The 14,700-nt window shown below is 43.0% G+C and overlaps 1 long non-coding RNA gene across 1 annotated transcript; it reads right to left on the reverse strand.

Moving 5' to 3' along the window:
• Nucleotides 1–1,325: 1,325 nt before the first annotated feature.
• On the reverse strand, nt 1,326–2,572 carry LOC124681673. The gene is made up of 3 exons (XR_006995989.1): nt 2,498–2,572; nt 2,069–2,103; nt 1,326–1,466 (listed from the first exon to the last, which is right to left on the reverse strand). It is a non-coding gene; the product is annotated as an uncharacterized LOC124681673 (long non-coding RNA).
• Nucleotides 2,573–14,700: the final 12,128 nt, after the last annotated feature.

A 14,700-nucleotide genomic window follows, 5' to 3' on the forward strand; every position in this document is an offset into this window, starting at 1 on the left:
TTTTTTGAAACACATAAATGTGATTTTTTTTTAAATAGCAGGATCGCTAGTGTTCAGGAGCCAAAAATCTCTGTCCGAAGAGCTCGGTATATACTCACTTTGTTGTGATTTAGACTGACGGGATTCAAGCCCTCAAGGGAGCAAATATTAGACTACTCATAGTGGGAGTAACTTCACTAGTAACTAAGTGTCCAACTTGCCAAATTTGTTTATGTGGCAGTAAGTTAATGAGTAGAGAGGAGGATAGAGTAACATAACTAGTCATCGAGCAACATAACTAGTCATCAAGTACAATAAACATACAAGATCAAATAAGGAGGCACCTGCAGGGAGTACAATAATGCCTTTTCTTCTTTCAACCCATTTTCCCTTCATTATGAAAAGCAAAAGGGTAGACGAGAAAGAGATGCCACGAAGAGTTGGAGCTTGCTATCTAGTGTCATCTCCCACTATCAGCTGCTTCAGCTTTCATCGTGGTTAAACGTCGCTTTTGACTAAGCCTTGAATCTTGATCCAAAGCTACCTCTGTAATCTAGTCTAACTCCCACGAGTTAAATATTTCCTCCGTATAATCTCTCACAATCCTAGGGCATTCTCAACAGTACACACTAGTACTGTACAAAACAAGAATATTGACACGGGCAGAAATCCTGGTAACTCATATGGGTGGCACATCCGAAAAGAAATATATTCCACTATATATGTTCCACTATAAGGAAGACAAACAAATTAATGAATAATAAGAAATATATTCGGCTGGCAAGTTGAGTCTCTGATGAGCTAGGCTTTTTGATGCTGCTGATGCGGAGCAAATATGCGAACTCCAGGAAAAAAGAGTTCCCACATGAAACATGGTTTTGCAGCAGCAATAGTGCAAGAACATTAAAATTCAGAACTTGATCCAGATACTAATATGTCGGTAACAGATATACTGTACAAACTTGAAACACGCAATTGGATACCAAGAAGGCAAGAAGAGGCATAGAAAAAACGAGCAAAGATACTAAGAAGACACATAGAAAAAACGAGCAAAGACCATAGGATGCAGCAGATGACCATGTTGTTGAGACTACCTGTTCAGCTCTGCTTGACACAGATGTGCCAACCAGATGAACAACAAGGTACTAGTTAACTGATAGATCCAAGCATCCCCCGAAGCAACAACACGAGTCACTATGTAGGCATACAAGTGGACTCATGTCTACAGATATTAGGTAGTAAGTGAGCGAATCACACTATTAAATCCTGCAAGTCCATTTCATAGGCCATGGCATACACATTGCAAGGGCCAACTTTTTTTTTTTTTTTGAACGGGCAAGGGCCAACATAAAGCTACGTATCAGGACAATGTCAGGCTGTCAGCATCAACACCACGTCAGTAGCCACATCATATGAAAGCGGAAGAACAGAACTGCAACAAAGAGCCATTTCTGCATCTCACCAAAACAGAATATAACTTAGGTAGCCTGCAGAACAATCAATGTCAACAGTCAAAACCAATTTGTACCAGTCATTCACCGAAAAACAACGAAGTATATCTCTCAACAATATACATCAACTGATAATTATGGAGATAATGATAAGAAAAAAATAAACGATGAATCATCCCGTATTATTAGACAAAACTAAAATCATCCTGGCAATAGAAGAACAATTAGTTTGTACTAGTGTTTTACACACCTTTAACATCTATTGTTGCCATGTTGTGAGTTTTGGGCTACATAATTACATATCACCGGTACAACCTAAAAGATCAGTGGCTCAATTCCTCCTTCACATGCAAATACTGAACTTCCTAGATTCTCACATCATTCAAGATTTTTTTTTGTACCATATGCATATCAAAGGCCCATGTAACAAAACGGAGAAGTATGATATCTAACTCATAAATATGGTTTTTCAAAATTCATGAACTAGCCAATTAAGAAATCAATCAAGCTCATGGCATACATATAGACCTCAAACAAGAGATCATGCATCATCTTATTGATTAAGTAATCAAGCAAGAAGATAAATTTACAGTACCTGTTCAACAAAAATAGCAGATTAGAAGATCTCATGTGTTCACATTTTCAGCTCCATCTCCACCAGCAATCCACCTACCTACAAGCAAAAGAAGTCAAAAATTTATGGAAAAGTCAAATCTTTAGGAAGGCATATGTGCAAAAGCTTGTACATATGCGATGTACGATTAACCTGAGGATAAAACTATACTTTATGACAGGGATAAAAATACGTAAACAAAGCTAAAAATTGCCAAGTCCAAAGGAAAACGATATTTATCATTTAACAAGTAACGAGGGACATATTATGGCAATTTCGGTGTTCAAAGAAAATGTACTCAACTAGAATTACTTGTAAATATCTATTCAACCTTTAAGTAACCCGACATTATTATAACAAATATGTACCAGAAGTAATGGGGATGAATCTCATCAAAAGATGTAGTTCAATTTCCTACGTGTGCAATGCAAGAGATGAGGTATTACGGTATTACCTGCAGTACAGAAATTTGTATAGGGATAATATGTTCTGGAAGTCCTGTATTCTCTTCTACCAATATACTTGAACTGCATGGAATCAAGCTGGAGGATGTAGTTACGAGAATCTGAAGACAGAAAAATCACATTTGTGTCCTCATCATACCCTGGCATTGGCCTTCCGTCCAGCCCCATTAGTCGCCAAAATATACGAACCGCGACTAATGGGGTCTTTAGTCGCGGTTCGGGTGGCGAACCAGGACTAAAGACCTGGGCCCAGCGCGCTCGGTGGCCAGCTGGTGGACGGGAGGGGCTTTAGTCGCGGTTGGCCAGGCCAACCGCGACTAAAGGTCCTCAGGCCTGGCCCGAAGGCCTTTAGTCGCGGTTGGCCACTTCTCTTCACAAGCTTCACAAGGGGGTGTAGGTTTCCTTTTGGTTCCTCTTATGCACACAAGGTGTTTGATAAAATGCCCCAAGAGCATGAAACAAACATGATATGAAGTGTCGGAGCCACACTTGAGTTTCCTCATTTATTTTTTCCTCCTCGATCGCGGTTAGCAACTTGAACCTTTCATGTGTGTCATTGATAAAATATGCATGTGTGTAGTTCATTGTTTAATTTCTATTGTTTATAGCTAGTTAGTTTAACAAATGCATGATCGTTAATTATATATTTTATATTATAATAATGCAGATGAATCGGCAATGGATGTACGGTAACCGACTCTCCGGCGAGTTCACTACGGGTTTGAAAGATTTCCTCGTAGTGGCTAATGCGAACAAGCGGAAGGGTTTTGTTATCTGTCCATGTGTTGATCGTAAGAATCGAAGGGTTACTCTTCCTCAAGAGAAGTTCACCTGCACATGCTTCGGCACGGTTTCATGCCAAGCTATAATTGTTGGACCAAGCATGGAGAAAGAGGGGTTATAATGGAAGAAGATGAAGAAGGGGATGATTTCATCGATGAAAACTATCTTGCTCATTTCGGTGATACTTTCATGGAGGATGCTCGAAGGTGAAGGGGAAGGTGAAGAAGAGGCACGTGATGAGGCCGTTGATGATCTTGGTCGGACCATTGCTCGATGCACGGAGACGCTGCGAAACCGAAAAGGAGAGGAAGAATTTGGATCGCATGTTAGAGGATCACGTAAAGTCGCTGCACCCGGATGCGATAATGGTCTGAAAAAGTCGGGCTGCACACTGGATTTGCTGAAATGGAAGGCACAGGCAGGTGTAGCTGACTCGGCATTTGAAAACTTGCTGAAAATGTTGAAGAATATGTTTCCAAAGAATAACGAGTTGCCCACCAAGACGTACGATGCAAAGAAGGTTGTCTCGCCCTCTAGGTTTAGAGGTTCTCAAGATACATGCATGCATCAACGATCGCATCCTCTACCGCGGTGAATACGAGAATTTGAATGAATGTCCGGTATGCACTCGCATTGCGTTATAAGATCGGAGGCGATGACCCTGCTCGACGATGTTGAGGGCGAGAAACCCAGGAAGAGGGTTCCCGCCAAGGTGATGTGGTATGCTCCTATAATACCACGGTTGAAACGTCTGTTCGAGGAACAAAGAGCATGCCAAGTTGTTGCGATGGCACAAAGAGGACCGTAAGTCGGACGGGGAGTTGAGACACCCCGCGATGGAATGCAATGGAGAAAGATCGACAGAGAGTTCAAAGATTTTGCAGCTGACGCAAGGAACATAAGATTTGGTCTAAGTACGGATGGCATGAATCCTTTTGGCGAGCAGAGCTCCAGCCATAGCACCTGGCCCGTGACTCTATGCATCTACAACCTTCCTCCTTGATTATGCATGAAGCGGAAGTTCATTATGATGCCAGTGCTCATCCAATGTCCGAAGCAACCCGGCAACGACATCGATGTGTACCTAAGGCCATTAGTTGATGAACTTTGACAGCTGTGGGGCAGACCTAGTGTCCGTGTGTGGGATGAGCACAAAGAAGAGGAATTTGACCTACGAGTGTTGCTTTTCGTAACCATCAACGATTGGCCTACTCTTAGTAACCTTTCGGGACTGTCAAATAAGGGATACAATGCATGCACGCACTGCTTACATGAGACTGAAAGTGTAAATTTGCCAAATTGTAAGAAGAACGTGTACCTTGGGCATCGTCGATTTCTTCCGAAAATTCATCCAAGTAAGAAAGAAAGGCAAGCATTACAACGGCAAGGCAGATCACCGGCCGAAGCCTGCGAAACGCACTGGTGCTGAGGTATTTGATATGGTCAAGGATTTGAAAGTCATCTTTGGAAAGGGTCCTGGCAGACAATCAGTTCCGAAGGGAGCTGACGGGCACGCAGCCATGTGGAAGAAGAAATCTATTCTGGGAGCTAGAATATTGGGAAGTCCTAGATGTCCGCTCTGCAATCGACGTGATGCATGTTACGAAGAATATTTGCGTGAACCTCCTAAGCTTCTTGGGCGTGTATGGGAAGACAAATGATACAAAGGAAGCACGGCAGGACCAGCAACGTTTGAAAGACCCTGATGACCGGCATCCGGAATGGTTTCAAGGTCGTGCCAGCTACGCTCTGACCAAAGAAGAGAAGGTCATATTTTTTGAATGCTCGAAGCAGTATGAAGGTCCCGTCTGGATTCTCGTCCAATATAAAGGGAATAATAAACATGGCGGAGAAAAAGTTCCAAAACTGAAGTCTCACGACTGCCACGTGATTATGACGCAATTGCTTCCGATTGCTTTGAGGGGGCTCCTGCCGGAAAATGTTCGAGTAGCCATTGTGAAGCTATGTGCATTCCTCAATGCAATCTCTCGAAGGTAATCAATCCAGAAGTTCTACCACGGTTACGTAACGATGTGGTCCAATGTCTTGTCGGTTTCGAGTTGGTGTTCCCGCCATCCTTCTTCAATATTATGACGCACCTCCTGGTTCACCTAGTCGAAGAGATTTCCATTCTCGGTCCCGTATTTCTACACAATATGTTCCCCTTCGAGAGGTTCATGGGAGTATTAAAGAAATATGTTCAGTAACCGTGCTAGGCCGGAAGGAAGCATCGCCAAGGGCTATGGAAATGAGGAGGTAATTGAGTTTTGTGTTGACTTTGTTCCTGACCTTAAGCCGATTGGTCTTCCTCGATCGCGGCACGAGGGGAGACTAAGTGGAAAAGGCACGATCGGAAGGAAATCAACGATATGTATGGACGGTCATTCTATGAATGAAGCACACCACACAGTTCTGACCAATTCCAGCTTGGTGGCTCCGTACTTTGAGAAACACAAGAATATTTTACGCTTGGACAACCCGGGGAAGCCTGAATCCTGGATTAGGAAGGCCCACATGGAGACTTTCGGCAGTTGGTTGAGAAAACATTTAATGAATGACAATGATGTTGTAGATCAGCTGTACATGTTGGCCAAGACACCATCTTCGACTATAACGACTTTCCAAGGGTACGAGATAAATGGGAATACATTTTACACGATCGCCCAAGATAAAAAGAGCACCAACCAAAACAGAGGTGTCCGCTTTGATGCAGCAACCGAGAATGGGCAAAAGGTCACATATTATGGTTACATAGAGGAGATATGGGAACTTGACTATGGACCCTCCTTTAAGGTCCCTTTGTTCCGGTGCAAATGGTTCAAGCTAACAGGAGGTGGGGTAAAGGTGGACCAGCAATACGGAATGACAATGGTGGATTTCAACAATCTTGGTTACCTTGACGAACCATTCGTCCTAGCGAAAGATGTCGCTCAGGTTTTCTATGTGAAGGACATGAGTAGCAAACCGAGGAAACGGAAAGATAAGAAAACGATCAGTACATCATGCGATGATCCAAAGCGCCACATTGTTCTTTCAGGGAAAAGAAACATCGTGGGAGTGGAGGACAAGACAAACATGTCAGAAGATTATAATATGTTTGCTGAAATTCCGCCCTTTAAAGTGAACACCGACCCAAGCATTAAGTTAAATGATGAGGATGCTCCATGGATACGGCACAATCGTAAGCAAGCAGGGACACAAGGGAAGAAATGATGTGTAATAATAATTTATTGTACCAAACTTTGTTGAATGGATCATGTGAATTATATTACCCGTGATGTGTTTGGTGTCCATTTTCGAATGATTCGAGATACCACTGATGATACATGAAATTTTGAGTGATTTAGTCATACTCCGCCTAGGCGTATAATATGCATACTCGTAGTCTTCATAGTCGCCGCCGTTGTACTCGGTAGTCGTCGCCCTCTAAGTTGCCGCCGTCGTCGTCGCTGTCGTCGGGCGGCGCTCGTGGCTCGAACTGAGGGTAGCGCAGGCGGGGGATATCGCCGGCCGTGATGTAGTCCATGACGCTCTGCAGAGTCCAGCCGTACCACCATAGCCGACGGCCGGCCTCGTGGAAGTTCCCAGGAGGCAGACCGTCCTCCTCATACCTGGCGAGCGCCCTCTCACGCCGATTGATGAAGAAGGCGTCCCAAGTATGCTGGTTATCGGGATGCCAGCGGGATTCATCCGCCGCTTCGGCGTGAGGTCGAGGTAGTAGTGGTTCGTGATGGCCGCCGGCGCGCAGCACTCCGAGGGGCGGGAGGGACCGGCACGCCGCCGGCGCTTAGGCTCCAGCCTGGCGGGGACGCGGTAGCCCGGTGGGCAAGGGTAGTTCGAGGCGCAAAGCTCCTCCACCTGCTGGTAGGTTAGAGTGGGTGCGGTGGAAGCCATGAGAGAGTGATGAGAGATTGTAGAGATGTGATACTGCTGGCCAAGCCGGGCTACATATATGTAGTGCCAAATGGCGGGAAAAATGGGAGCGGGAAGACAGGAGGCGGGAAGAAAGTGGCGGGAAGAAAGAGGCGGGAAGAAACTAGCAGAAAGAAAGAGGCGGGAAGAAAGAGGCGGGAAGACAGGGAAGAAATGGCGGGAAGAAGAGGAATCCAGAGCTGGTCATCTATCCAGGGAAGAAATGAATTAGTTTTATTTTTCTGATTTTTTGATATATTATTTGTATTTTTAAGATTTTGAAATGAATTAGTTTTATTTTTCAGAATTTTTTGATATATTATTTGTATTTTTAAGATTTTGAAATGAATTAGTTCTATTTTTCTTTATTTTTTGATATATTATTTGTATTTTTAAGATTTTTAAATGAAGTAGTTTTATTTTTCTGAATTTTTTGATATATTATTGGTATTTTTAAGATTTTGAATTGAATTAGTTTTATTTTTCTGAATTTTTTGATATATTATTTGTATTTTTAAGATTTTGAATTGAACTAGTTTTATTTTTCTGAATTTTTGATATATTATTTGTATTTTTCAGATTTTGAAATGAATTAGTTTTATTTTTCTGAATTTATTGATATATTATATGTACTTTTAACATTTAGAAAAAGAAAAGAATTTTGAAAAATACCTTTAGTCGCGGTTGGCCTGGCCAACCGCGACTAAAGGTCGTTGCGCGCGGGAACGAAAAACCCGGCGAAAAAGCCCTTTAGTCGCGGTTGGTCTGGCCAACCGCGACTAAAGGGTACCCTTTAGTCGCGGGTCGCCTCCCCAACCGCGACTAAAGGGGGGGTTATAAATACACCCGCGCGGTTCACCTCCACAGTTTCCTCGTCTTCTTCGCGCGCGAACCTACAGCCCTCGACGCCGCCGCACCTCCTCGACGCCGCCGCGCCTCCTCGACGCCCTCCTCGACGCCCGCGCTCGCCTCCGTCGCCGCGCCGATCTTCTCCGCCACCGCGCGCGCACGTCTGCCGCTCGCCGCGCCGAGAACGTCCACCGCGCGCCCGTACGTCTCGCCGAACTCCGGCCTCCACCGCACGCGCGCCGCCCGCACGCCGCCAGACGCGCCGCCGCCGCACGCGACGCCGCCAGACGGGAGAGGGGCGCCGCCAGTCGCGCGCGTCCGCAGTACGGGAGAGGGGCGGCGCCGCCAGCCGCGCGCGTTCGCACGGGAGAGGAGAGAGAGAAGGGGGCCGCGGGCCTTTTTTTTTTAGTTTTTTCTTGTTAATTTTAAAACAAAAAATAACTAAAATTTGACTTAAAAAAGATATATTTTGTTAAAAAAGAACTAAAATTTGAGCTCGCCTCTCCCACGTAAACAGCCCGCCCACGATTCCAAGCTCGCCTCCTCGGAATCCCGTGGAAACGCGACGCACCCCGCGTCGCGCGTACCTGTTCGCTCAAGAACAGAGCTAGCCACCGAGCCTTCCTCTCCCTACGCGATGCGAGCGGCACCTGCTGATGGCGTGTATTTCACACGTTCGTTGGGCACAACCGCAAGTTTTCCCTCAGAAAGAAACCAAGGTTTATCGAACCAGGAGGAGCCAAGAAGCACGTTGAAGGTTGATGGCGGCGGGATGTAGTGCGGCGCAACACCAGGGATTCCGGCGCCAACGTGGAACCTGCACAACAAAACCTAAGTACTTTGCCCCAACGAAACAGTGAGGTTGTCAATCTCACCGGCTTCCTGTAACAAAGGATTAAACGTATTGTGTGGAAGATGATTGTTTGCAGAGAAAACAGTAAAAACAAGTATTGCAGCAGATTTGTATTTCAGTATTAAAAGAATGGACCGGGGTCCACAGTTCACTAGAGGTGTCTCTCCCATAAGATAAAAGCATGTTGGGTGAACAAATTACAGTCGGGCAATTGACAAATAGAGAGGGCATAACAATGCACATACATGTCATGATAAGTATAGTGAGATTTAATTGGACATTACGACAAAGTACATAGACCGCCATCCAATCGCATCTATGCCTAAAAGTCCACCTTCAGGTTATCGTCCGAACCCCTCCAGTATTAAGTTGCAAAGCAACAGACAATTGCATTAAGTATGGTGCGTAATGTAATCAATAACTACATCCTCGGACATAGCATCAATGTTTTATCCCTAGTGGCAACAGACACAACACAACCTTAGAACTTTACGTCACTTGTCCAGGTGTCAATGCAGGCATGAACCCACTATCGAGCATAAATACTCCCTCTTGGAGTTACTAACATCAACTTGGCCAGAGCCTCTACTAATAACGGAGAGCATGCAAGATCATAAACAACACATATGCAAGAACTTGATAATTAACATAACATGGTATTCTCTATCCATCGGATCCCGACAAACACAACATAGAGTATTACAGATAGATGATCTTGATCATGTTAGGCAGCTCACAAGATCCAACAATGAAGCACAATGAGGAGAAGACAACCATCTAGCTACTCGCTATGGACCCATAGTCCAGGGTGAACTACTCACTCATCACTCCGGAGGCGACCATGGCGGTGTAGAGTCCTCCGGGAGATGAATCCCCTCTCCGGCAGGGTGCCGGAGGAGATCTCCAGAATCCCCCGAGATGGGATCGGCGGCGGCGGCGTCTCCGGAAGGTTTTCCGTATCGTGGTTTTTCGCATCAGGGGTTCGCGACGGAGGCTTTAAGTAGGCGGAAGGGCAGAGTCGGGGGCCGACGAGGGGCCCACACCACGAGGCGGCGCGGGCCCCCCTTGGCCGCGCCGCCTTGTGGTTTGGCCACCTCGTGGCCCCACTTCGTATGCTCTTCGGTCTTCGGAAGGTTCGTGGCGAAATAGGCCCCCGGGTCTTGATTTCGTCCAATTCCGAGAATATTTCGTTACTAGGATTTCGAAACCAAAACAGCAGTAAAACAGACAATCGGCACTTCGGCATCTTGTTAATAGGTTAGTTCCGGAAAATGCACGAATATGACATAAAGTGTGCATAAAACATGTAGGTATCATCAATAATTTGGCATGGAACATAAGAAATTATCGATACGTTCGGAGACGTATCAAGCATCCCCAAGCTTAGTTCTCGCTCGTCCCGAGCGGAGTAAAACGATAACAAAGATAATTTCTGAAGTGACATGCCATCATAATCTTTATCATACTATTTGTAAACATATGTAGTGGATGCAGCGATCAAAACAATGGTAATGACATGAGTAAACAAGTGAATCATAAAGCAAATACTTTTCATGAATAATACTTCAAGACAAGCATCAATAAGTCTTGCATAAGAGTTAACTCATAAAGCAATAAATCAAAGTAAAGGCATTGAAGCAACACAAAGGAAGATTAAGTTTCAGCGGTTGCTTTCAACTTGTAACATGTATATCTCATGGATAATTGTCAACATAGAGTAATATAACAAGTGCAATATGCAAGTATGTAGGAATCAATGCACAGTTCACACAAGTGTTTGCTTCTTGAGGTGGAGAGAGATAGGTGAACTGACTCAACATAAAAGTAAAAAGAATGGTCCTTCAAAGGGGAAAGCATCGATTGCTATATTTGTGCTAGAGCTTTTATTTTGAAAACATGAAACAATTTTGTCAACGGTAGTAATAAAGCATATGAGTTATGAAAGTTATATCTTACAAGTTGCAAGCCTCATGCATAGTATACTAATAGTGCCCGCACCTTGTCCTAATTAGCTTGGACTACCGGATCTTTGCAATGCACATGTTTTAACCAAGTGTCACAATGGGGTACCTTCATGCCGCCTGTACAAAGGTCTAAGGAGAAAGCTCGCATTTTGGATTTCTCGCTTTTGATTATTCTCAACTTAGACATCCATACCGGGACAACATGGACAACGAGATAATGGACTCCTCTTTAATGCATAAGCATGTGGCAACAATTATTATTCTCATATGAGATTGAGGATATATGTCCAAAACTGAAACTTCCACCATGATTCATGGCTTTAGTTAGCGGCCCAATGTTCTTCTCTAACAATATGCATGCTCCAACCATGAAGGTGGTAGATCTCTCTTACTTCAGACAAGACGGACATGCATAGCAACTCACATGATATTCAACAAAGAATAGTTGATGGCGTCCCCAGAAGCATGGTTATCGCACAACCATCAACTTAATAAGAGATAAAGTGCATAAGTACATATTCAATACCACAATAGTTTTTAAGCTATTTGTCCCATGAGCTATATATTGCAAAGGTGAATGATGGAATTTTAAAGATAGCACTCAAGCAATTTACTTTGGAATGGCGGATAAATACCATGTAGTAGGTAGGTATGGTGGACACAAATGGCATAGTGGTTGGCTCAAGTATTTTGGATGCATGAGAAGTATTCCTCTCGATACAAGGTTTAGGCTAGCAAGGTTATTTGAAACAAACACAAGGATGAACGGTGCAGAAAAACTCACATAAAAGACATATTGTAAACATTATAAGATTCTACACCGTCTTCCTTGTTGTTCAAAACTCAATACTAGATGTTATCTAGACTCTAGAGAAACCAAATATGCAAACCAAATTAGCATGCTCTAAGTGTTTCTTCATTAATGGGTGCAAAGTATATGATGCAAGAGCTTAAACATGAGCACAACAATTGCCAAGTATCAAATTATCCAAGACATTTTAGAATTACTACATGTAGCATTTTCCAATTCCAACCATATAACAATTTAACGAAGAAGAAACTTCGCCATGAATACTATAAGTAGAGCCTAAGGACATACTTGTCCATATGCTACAGTGGAGCGTGTCTCTCTCCCATAAAGTGAATTCTAGAATCCATTTTATTCAAACAAAAAAAAACAAAAACAAACCGACGCTCCAAGCAAAGTGCATAAGATGTGACGGAATAAAAATATAGTTTCAGGGAGGAACCTGATAATGTTGTCGATGAAGAAGGGGATGCCTTGGGCATCCCCAAGCTTAGACGCTTGAGTCTTCTTAGAATATGCAGGGGTGAACCACCGGGCATCCCCAAGCTTAGAGCTTTCACTCTCCTTGATCATATTGCATCATACTCCTCTCTTGATCCTTGAAAACTTCCTCCACACCAAACTCGAAACAACTCATTAGAGGGTTAGTGCATAATAAAAATTAACATGTTCAGAGGTGACACAATCATTCTTAACACTTCTGGACATTGCATAAAGCTACTGGACATTAATGGATCAAAGAAATTCATCCAACATAGCAAAAGAGGCAATGCGAAATAAAAGACAGAATCTGTCAAAACAGAACAGTCCGTAAAGATGGATTTTATTAGGCCACCAGACTTGCTCAAATAAAAATGCTCAAATTGAATGAAAGTTGCGTACATATCTGAGGATCATGCACGTAAATTGGCTTAATTTTCTGAGCTACCTACAGGGAGGTAGACCCAGATTCGTGACAGCAAAGAAATCTGGAACTGCGCAGTAATCCAAATCTAGTACTTACTTTACTATCAAAGACTTTACTTGGCACAACAAAACATAAAACTAAGATAAGGAGAGGTTGCTACATTAGTAAACAACTTCCAAGACTCAAATATAAAACAAAAATACTGTAGTAAAAACATGGGTTGTCTCCCATAAGCGCTTTTCTTTAACGCCTTTCAGCTAGGCGCAGAAAGTGTATGTCAAGTATTATCGGAGAGTGGTGCATCATCCTTACCTTGGGCTTTACCCTTACCTTTCTTGTTGTTTTTCTTTCTCTTTGATTTAGGAAATGTATGATTCCCCCCCGGTATAGAGGTGAAATCCAGGATGCCTTCTCCACATCTATGACTGCTCCCAATAGTTTTAGCAGGGATCTTCCGAGTGTGATTTTTCCTGTCCCTACACATTCAATAACAAGATAATCAATGGATATTGTTCTTCCAAGAATGGTTGTATGCACACCTGCGGCTATTCCCTTAGGAATTATAACAGAGTTATCAATGAGAGTTATTTCTTCTCCTCCTTCATCAACTCCCCAAAGTTTCAAAGATTTATAAATGCTCTCCGGTATAAGGCAAAATTCAGACATAATATCACAGATTAGCACGAAGAGTTTGATCACCGATAACAATTTTAACAAGTAGGATCCCATAATGAAGGTTTAGAGTTCACTAAAACTTGTTCAAGACGATTACGAACATGGTGATAGTTGTCATCCAGGCGAGATGTACTTATCTCGAGATTGTTTAATCTATTATAAATGCTAATAAGGGCTGAATCAAAGTTATTAGCTGAATCATGTGATGCAACCAACTTCTTTATGGCATTAAAAGCTTGATCCCCATTGCAATGAAGGAAATCTCCTCCCACTAAAGTATCCAAAGCATATCTATAGCGAATCATAAGACCAAAATAAAAATTGCTAAGGAGCAAACTTAGAGTCATTTGAGGTTCAGTTTTACGATAAGAAGTAAAAATTCTAGACCAAGCGTCCTTAAAACTCTCCTCATCCCCTTGTTTAAAAGTGAAGACTAATTCTTCAGGCGAAGAAGTAACAGGTTCAGAGCTAGACATGGTATCAAAAGTAACTAATTTTTTTTTGTTTTTGATATAGAGTGCAAGACAGTAAATAAAGTAAAACTAGCAACTAATTTTTTTGTGTTTTCGATATAGCAAACAAGACAGTAAATAAAGTAAAGCTAGCAACTAATTTTTTTGTGTTTTGATATAATGCAGCAAACAAAGTAGTAAACAAAATAAAGCAAGACAAAAACAAAGTAAAGAGATTGAGAAGTGGAGACTCCCCTTCAGCGTGTCTTGATCTCCCCGGCAACGGCGCCTGTAAAAAGAGCTTGATGGCGTGTATTTCACACGTTCGTTGGGCAACCCCAAGAGGAAGGTATGATGCGCACAGCAGCAAGTTTTCCCTCAGAAAGAAACCAAGGTTTATCGAACCAGGAGGAGCCAAGAAGCACGTTGAAGGTTGATGGCGCCGGGATGTAGTGCGGTGCAACACCAGGGATTCCGGCGCCAACGTGGAACCTGCACAACACAACCAAAGTACTTTGCCCCAACGAAACAGTGAGGTTGTCAATATCACCGGCTTGCTGTAACAAAGGATTAAACATATTGTGTGGAAGATGATTGTTTGCAGAGAAAACAGTAAAAACAAGTATTGCAGCAGATTTGTATTTCAGTATTAAAAGAATGGACCGGGGTCCATAGTTCACTAGAGGTGTCTCTCCCATAAGATAAAAGCATGTTGGGTGAACAAATTACAGTCGGGCAATTGACAAATAGAGAGGGCATAACAATGCACATACATGTCATGATAAGTATAGTGAGATTTAATTGGGCATTACGACAAAGTACATAGACCGCCATCCAACCGCATCTATGCCTAAAAAGTCCACCTTCAGGTTATCGTCCGAACCCCTCCAGTATTAAGTTGCAAAGCAACAGACAATTGCATTAAGTATGGTGCGTAATGTAATCAATAACTACATCCTCTGGACATAGCATCAATGTTTTATCCCTAGT

This window comes from Lolium rigidum, unplaced genomic scaffold (assembly GCF_022539505.1).
Source record: "Lolium rigidum isolate FL_2022 unplaced genomic scaffold, APGP_CSIRO_Lrig_0.1 contig_51656_1, whole genome shotgun sequence".
Taxonomy (NCBI): domain Eukaryota; kingdom Viridiplantae; phylum Streptophyta; class Magnoliopsida; order Poales; family Poaceae; genus Lolium; species Lolium rigidum.